Here is a 9,194-nt window from a genome sequence, read left to right on the forward strand (position 1 = left end):
ATATTTGATGAACATCGAAGTTAACAACTTTTGTATGAAAAAGTCACTTTTAGTGAAGCTGCATACAAAAGTACAAAGTTTGGATTGGATATTTGATGAACATCGAAGTTAACAACTTTTGTATGAAAAAGTCACTTTTAGTGAAGCTGCATACAAAAGTACTAAGTATGGATTGGATTTTTGATGAACATCGAAGTTAACAACTTTTGTATGAAAAAGTCACTTTTAGTGAAGCTACGTACAAAAGTACTAAGTTTGGATTGGATATTTGATGAACATCGAAGTTAACAACTTTTGTATGAAAAAGTCATTATTAGTGAAGCAACGTACAAAAGTACTAAGTTTGGATTGGATATTTGATGAACATCGAAGTTAACAACTTTTGTATGAAAAAGTCATTATTAGTGAAGCAACGTACAAAAGTACTAAGTTTGGATTGGATATTTGATGAACATCGAAGTTAACAACTTTTGTATGAAAAAGTCACTTTTAGTGAAGCTGCATACAAAAGTACTAAGTATGGATTGGATATTTGATGAACATCGAAGTTAACAACTTTTGTATGAAAAAGTCACTTTTAGTGAAGCTACGTACAAAAGTACTAAGTTTGGATTGGATATTTGATGAACATCGAAGTTAACAACTTTTGTATGAAAAAGTCATTATTAGTGAAGCTACGTACAAAAGTACTAAGTTTGGATTGGATATTTGATGAACATCGAAGTTAACAACTTTTGTATGAAAAAGTCACTTTTAGTGAAGCTGCATACAAAAGTATTAAGTTTGGATTGGATATTTGATGAACATCGAAGTTAACAACTTTTGTATGAAAAAGTCATTATTAGTGAAGCTGCATACAAAAGTACTAAGTATGGATTGGATATTTGATGAACATCGAAGTTAACAACTTTTGTTTGAAAAAGTCACTTTTAGTGAAGCTGCATACAAAAGTACTAAGTTTGGATTGGATATTTGATGAACATCGAAGTCAACAACTTTTGTATGAAAAAGTCACTTTTAGTGAAGCTGCATACAAAAGTACAAAGTTTGGATTGGATATTTGATGAACATCGAAGTTAACAACTTTTGTATGAAAAAGTCATTATTAGTGAAGCTGCATACAAAAGTACTAAGTATGGATTGGATATTTGATGAACATCGAAGTTAACAACTTTTGTTTGAAAAAGTCACTTTTAGTGAAGCTGCATACAAAAGTACTAAGTTTGGATTGGATATTTGATGAACATCGAAGTTAACAACTTTTGTATGAAAAAGTCACTTTTAGTGAAGCTGCATACAAAAGTACTAAGTTTGGATTGGATATTTGATGAACATCGAAGTTAACAACTTTTGTATGAAAAAGTCACTTTTAGTGAAGCAACGTACTAACGTACTAACGTACTAACGTAGCAACGTACTAAAAGTACTAAGTTTGGATTGGATATTTGATGAACATCGAAGTCAACAACTTTTGTATGAAAAAGTCACTTTTAGTGAAGCTGCATACAAAAGTACTAAGTTTGGATTGGATATTTGATGAACATCGAAGTTAACAACTTTTGTATGAAAAAGTCACTTTTAGTGAAGCTGCATACAAAAGTACTAAGTTTGGATTGGATATTTGATGAACATCGAAGTTAACAACTTTTGTATGAAAAAGTCATTATTAATGAAGCTGCATACAAAAGTACTAAGTTTGGATTGGATATTTGATGAACATCGAAGTTAACAACTTTTGTATGAAAAAGTCACTTTTAGTGAAGCTGCATACAAAAGTACAAAGTTTGGATTGGATATTTGATGAACATCGAAGTTAACAACTTTTGTATGAAAAAGTCACTTTTAGTGAAGCTACGTACAAAAGTACTAAGTTTGGATTGGATATTTGATGAACATCGAAGTTAACAACTTTTGTATGAAAAAGTCATTATTAGTGAAGCTGCATACAAAAGTACTAAGTTTGGATTGGATATTTGATGAACATCGAAGTTAACAACTTTTGTATGAAAAAGTCACTTTTAGTGAAGCTGCATACAAAAGTACAAAGTTTGGATTGGATATTTGATGAACATCGAAGTTAACAACTTTTGTATGAAAAAGTCATTATTAGTGAAGCTGCATACAAAAGTACTAAGTATGGATTGGATATTTGATGAACATCGAAGTTAACAACTTTTGTTTGAAAAAGTCACTTTTAGTGAAGCTGCATACAAAAGTACAAAGTTTGGATTGGATATTTGATGAACATCGAAGTTAACAACTTTTGTATGAAAAAGTCATTATTAGTGAAGCTGCATACAAAAGTACTAAGTTTGGATTGGATATTTGATGAACATCGAAGTTAACAACTTTTGTATGAAAAAGTCACTTTTAGTGAAGCTGCATACAAAAGTACAAAGTTTGGATTGGATATTTGATGAACATCGAAGTTAACAACTTTTGTATGAAAAAGTCACTTTTAGTGAAGCTACGTACAAAAGTACTAAGTTTGGATTGGATATTTGATGAACATCGAAGTTAACAACTTTTGTATGAAAAAGTCACTTTTAGTGAAGCTGCATACAAAAGTACAAAGTTTGGATTGGATATTTGATGAACATCGAAGTTAACAACTTTTGTATGAAAAAGTCATTATTAGTGAAGCTGCATACAAAAGTACTAAGTATGGATTGGATATTTGATGAACATCGAAGTTAACAACTTTTGTTTGAAAAAGTCACTTTTAGTGAAGCTGCATACAAAAGTACAAAGTTTGGATTGGATATTTGATGAACATCGAAGTTAACAACTTTTGTATGAAAAAGTCATTATTAGTGAAGCTGCATACAAAAGTACTAAGTATGGATTGGATATTTGATGAACATCGAAGTTAACAACTTTTGTTTGAAAAAGTCACTTTTAGTGAAGCTGCATACAAAAGTACTAAGTTTGGATTGGATATTTGATGAACATCGAAGTTAACAACTTTTGTATGAAAAAGTCACTTTTAGTGAAGCTGCATACAAAAGTACTAAGTATGGATTGGATATTTGATGAACATCGAAGTTAACAACTTTTGTATGAAAAAGTCACTTTTAGTGAAGCTACGTACAAAAGTACTAAGTTTGGATTGGATATTTGATGAACATCGAAGTTAACAACTTTTGTATGAAAAAGTCATTATTAGTGAAGCAACGTACAAAAGTACTAAGTTTGGATTGGATATTTGATGAACATCGAAGTTAACAACTTTTGTATGAAAAAGTCACTTTTAGTGAAGCTGCATACAAAAGTACAAAGTTTGGATTGGATATTTGATGAACATCGAAGTTAACAACTTTTGTATGAAAAAGTCACTTTTAGTGAAGCTACGTACAAAAGTACTAACTTTGGATTGGATATTTGATGAACATCGAAGTTAACAACTTTTGTATGAAAAAGTCACTTTTAGTGAAGCTACGTACAAAAGTACTAACTTTGGATTGGATATTTGATGAACATCGAAGTTAACAACTTTTGTATGAAAAAGTCACTTTTAGTGAAGCTGCATACAAAAGTACTAAGTTTGGATTGGATATTTGATGAACATCGAAGTTAACAACTTTTGTATGAAAAAGTCACTTTTAGTGAAGCTGCATACAAAAGTACTACGTTTGGATTGGATATTTGATGAACATCGAAGTTAACAACTTTTGTATGAAAAAGTCACTTTTAGTGAAGCTGCATACAAAAGTACTAAGTTTGGATTGGATATTTGATGAACATCGAAGTTAACAACTTTTGTATGAAAAAGTCACTTTTAGTGAAGTTGCATACAAAAGTACTAAGTTTGGATTGGATATTTGATGAACATCGAAGTTAACAACTTTTGTATGAAAAAGTCACTTTTAGTGAAGCTACGTACAAAAGTACTAAGTTTGGATTGGATATTTGATTAACATCGAAGTTAACAACTTTTGTATGAAAAAGTCACTTTTAGTGAAGCTACGTACAAAAGTACTAAGTTTGGATTGGATATTTGATGAACATCGAAGTTAACAACTTTTGTATGAAAAAGTCACTTTTAGTGAAGCTGCATACAAAAGTACTACGTTTGGATTGGATATTTGATGAACATCGAGATTAACAACTTTTGTATGAAAAAGTCACTTTTAGTGAAGCTGCATACAAAAGTACTAAGTTTGGATTGGATATTTGATGAACATCGAAGTTAACAACTTTTGTATGAAAAAGTCACTTTTAGTGAAGTTGCATACAAAAGTACTTAGTTTGGATTGGATATTTGATGAACATCGAAGTTAACAACTTTTGTATGAAAAAGTCACTTTTAGTGAAGCTGCATACAAAAGTACTAAGTTTGGATTGGATATTTGATGAACATCGAAGTTAACAACTTTTGTATGAAAAAGTCACTTTTAGTGAAGCTACGTACAAAAGTACTAAGTTTGGATTGGATATTTGATGAACATCGAAGTTAACAACTTTTGTATGAAAAAGTCACTTTTAGTGAAGCTGCATACAAAGGTACTAAGTTTGGATTGGATATTTGATGAACATCGAAGTTAACAACTTTTGTATGAAAAAGTCACTTTTAGTGAAGTTGCATACAAAAGTACTAAGTTTGGATTGGATATTTGATGAACATCGAAGTTAACAACTTTTGTATGAAAAAGTCACTTTTAGTGAAGCTACGTACAAAAGTACTAAGTTTGGATTGGATATTTGATGAACATCGAAGTTAACAACTTTTGTATGAAAAAGTCACTTTTAGTGAAGCTACGTACAAAAGTACTAAGTTTGGATTGGATATTTGATTAACATCGAAGTTAACAACTTTTGTATGAAAAAGTCACTTTAAGTGAAGCTACGTACAAAAGTACTAAGTTTGGATTGGATATTTGATGAACATCGAAGTTAACAACTTTTGTATGAAAAAGTCACTTTTAGTGAAGTTGCATACAAAAGTACTAAGTTTGGATTGGATATTTGATGAACATCGAAGTTAACAACTTTTGTATGAAAAAGTCACTTTTAGTGAAGTTGCATACAAAAGTACTAAGTTTGGATTGGATATTTGATGAACATCGAAGTTAACAACTTTTGTATGAAAAAGTCACTTTTAGTGAAGCTACGTACAAAAGTACTAAGTTTGGATTGGATATTTGATTAACATCGAAGTTAACAACTTTTGTATGAAAAAGTCACTTTAAGTGAAGCTACGTACAAAAGTACTAAGTTTGGATTGGATATTTGATGAACATCGAAGTTAACAACTTTTGTATGAAAAAGTCACTTTTAGTGAAGCTGCATACAAAAGTACTAAGTTTGGATTGGATATTTGATGAACATCGAAGTTAACAACTTTTGTATGAAAAAGTCACTTTTAGTGAAGCTACGTACAAAAGTACTAAGTTTGGATTGGATATTTGATGAACATCGAAGTTAACAACTTTTGTTTGAAAAAGTCACTTTTAGTGAAGCTACGTACAAAAGTACTAAGTTTGGATTGGATATTTGATGAACATCGAAGTTAACAAATTTTGTATGAAAAAGTCACTTTTAGTGAAGCTACGTACAAAAGTACTAAGTTTGGATTGGATATTTGATGAATATCGAAGTTAACAAATTTTGTATGAAAAAGTCACTTTTAGTGAAGCTACGTACAAAAGTACTAAGTTTGGATTGGATATTTGATGAACATCGAAGTTAACAAATTTTGTATGAAAAAGTCACTTTTAGTGAAGCTACGTACAAAAGTACTAAGTTTGGATTGGATATTTGATGAACATCGAAGTTAACAACTTTTGCATGAAAAAGTCACTTTTAGTGAAGCTACGTACAAAAGTACTAAGTTTGGATTGGATATTTGATGAACATCGAAGTTAACAACTTTTGTATGAACAAGTCACTTTTAGTGAAGCTACGTACAAAAGTACTAAGTTTGGATTGGATATTTGATGAACATCGAAGTTAACAACTTTTGTATGAAAAAGTCACTTTTAGTGAAGCTACGTACAAAAGTACTAAGTTTGGATTGGATATTTGATGAATACCGAAGTTAACAAATTTTGTATGAAAAAGTCACTTTTAGTGAAGCTACGTACAAAAGTACTAAGTTTGGATTGGATATTTGATGAACATCGAAGTTAACAACTTTTGCATGAAAAAGTCACTTTTAGTGAAGCTGCATACAAAAGTACTAAGTTTGGATTGGATATTTGATGAACATCGAAGTTAACAACTTTTGTATGAAAAAGTCACTTTTAGTGAAGTTGCATACAAAAGTACTAAGTATGGATTGGATATTTGATGAACATCGAAGTTAACAACTTTTGTATGAAAAAGTCACTTTTAGTGAAGTTGCATACAAAAGTACTAAGTTTGGATTGGATATTTGATGAACATCGAAGCTAACAACTTTTGTATGAAAAAGTCACTTTTAGTGAAGCTACGTACAAAAGTACTAAGTTTGGATTGGATATTTGATTAACATCGAAGTTAACAACTTTTGTATGAAAAAGTCACTTTTAGTGAAGCTACGTACAAAAGTACTAAGTTTGGATTGGATATTTGATGAACATCGAAGTTAACAAATTTTGTATGAAAAAGTCACTTTTAGTGAAGCTACGTACAAAAGTACTAAGTTTGGATTGGATATTTGATGAACATCGAAGTTAACAACTTTTGTATGAAAAAGTCACTTTTAGTGAAGCTGCATACAAAAGTACTAAGTTTGGATTGGATATTTGATTAACATCGAAGTTAACAACTTTTGTATGAAAAAGTCACTTTTAGTGAAGCTACGTACAAAAGTACTAAGTTTGGATTGGATATTTGATGAACATCGAAGTTAACAACTTTTGTATGAAAAAGTCACTTTTAGTGAAGCTGCATACAAAAGTACTAAGTTTGGATTGGATATTTGATGAACATCGAAGTTAACAACTTTTGTATGAAAAAGTCACTTTTAGTGAAGTTGCATACAAAAGTACTAAGTTTGGATTGGATATTTGATGAACATCGAAGTTAACAACTTTTGTATGAAAAAGTCACTTTTAGTGAAGCTACGTACAAAAGTACTAAGTTTGGATTGGATATTTGATGAACATCGAAGTTAACAACTTTTGTATGAAAAAGTCACTTTTAGTGAAGCTACGTACAAAAGTACTAAGTTTGGATTGGATATTTGATTAACATCGAAGTTAACAACTTTTGTATGAAAAAGTCACTTTAAGTGAAGCTACGTACAAAAGTACTAAGTTTGGATTGGATATTTGATGAACATCGAAGTTAACAACTTTTGTATGAAAAAGTCACTTTTAGTGAAGTTGCATACAAAAGTACTAAGTTTGGATTGGATATTTGATGAACATCGAAGTTAACAACTTTTGTATGAAAAAGTCACTTTTAGTGAAGTTGCATACAAAAGTACTAAGTTTGGATTGGATATTTGATGAACATCGAAGTTAACAACTTTTGTATGAAAAAGTCACTTTTAGTGAAGCTACGTACAAAAGTACTAAGTTTGGATTGGATATTTGATTAACATCGAAGTTAACAACTTTTGTATGAAAAAGTCACTTTAAGTGAAGCTACGTACAAAAGTACTAAGTTTGGATTGGATATTTGATGAACATCGAAGTTAACAACTTTTGTATGAAAAAGTCACTTTTAGTGAAGCTGCATACAAAAGTACTAAGTTTGGATTGGATATTTGATGAACATCGAAGTTAACAACTTTTGTATGAAAAAGTCACTTTTAGTGAAGTTGCATACAAAAGTACTAAGTTTGGATTGGATATTTGATGAACATCGAAGTTAACAACTTTTGTATGAAAAAGTCACTTTTAGTGAAGCTACGTACAAAAGTACTAAGTTTGGATTGGATATTTGATGAACATCGAAGTTAACAACTTTTGTATGAAAAAGTCACTTTTAGTGAAGCTGCATACAAAAGTACTAAGTTTGGATTGGATATTTGATGAACATCGAAGTTAACAACTTTTGTATGAAAAAGTCACTTTTAGTGAAGCTACGTACAAAAGTACTAAGTTTGGATTGGATATTTGATGAACATCGAAGTTAACAACTTTTGTATGAAAAAGTCACTTTTAGTGAAGCTGCATACAAAAGTACTAAGTTTGGATTGGATATTTGATGAACATCGAAGTTAACAACTTTTGTATGAAAAAGTCACTTTTAGTGAAGCTGCATACAAAAGTACTAAGTATGGATTGGATATTTGATGAACATCGAAGTTAACAACTTTTGTATGAAAAACTCACTTTTGGTGAAGCTGCTTACAAAAGTACTAAGTTTGGATTGGATATTTGATGAACATCGAAGTTAACAACTTTTGTATGAAAAAGTCATTATTAGTGAAGCTGCATACAAAAGTACTAAGTTTGGATTGGATATTTGATGAACATCGAAGTTAACAACTTTTGTATGAAAAAGTCACTTTTAGTGAAGCTGCTTACAAAAGTACTAAGTTTGGATTGGATATTTGATGAACATCGAAGTTAACAACTTTTGTATGAAAAAGTCACTTTTAGTGAAGCTGCATACAAAAGTACAAAGTTTGGATTGGATATTTGATGAACATCGAAGTTAACAACTTTTGTATGAAAAAGTCATTATTAGTGAAGCTGCATACAAAAGTACTAAGTATGGATTGGATATTTGATGAACATCGAAGTTAACAACTTTTGTTTGAAAAAGTCACTTTTAGTGAAGCTGCATACAAAAGTACTAAGTTTGGATTGGATATTTGATGAACATCGAAGTTAACAACTTTTGTATGAAAAAGTCACTTTTAGTGAAGCTGCATACAAAAGTACTAAGTTTGGATTGGATATTTGATGAACATCGAAGTTAACAACTTTTGTATGAAAAAGTCACTTTTAGTGAAGCAACGTACTAACGTACTAACGTACTAACGTAGCAACGTACTAAAAGTACTAAGTTTGGATTGGATATTTGATGAACATCGAAGTCAACAACTTTTGTATGAAAAAGTCACTTTTAGTGAAGCTGCATACAAAAGTACTAAGTTTGGATTGGATATTTGATGAACATCGAAGTTAACAACTTTTGTATGAAAAAGTCACTTTTAGTGAAGCTGCATACAAAAGTACTAAGTTTGGATTGGATATTTGATGAACATCGAAGTTAACAACTTTTGTATGAAAAAGTCATTATTAATGAAGCTGCAT

This window comes from Anopheles moucheti, unplaced genomic scaffold (assembly GCF_943734755.1).
Source record: "Anopheles moucheti unplaced genomic scaffold, idAnoMoucSN_F20_07 scaffold_16_ctg1, whole genome shotgun sequence".
NCBI lineage: Eukaryota > Metazoa > Arthropoda > Insecta > Diptera > Culicidae > Anopheles > Anopheles moucheti.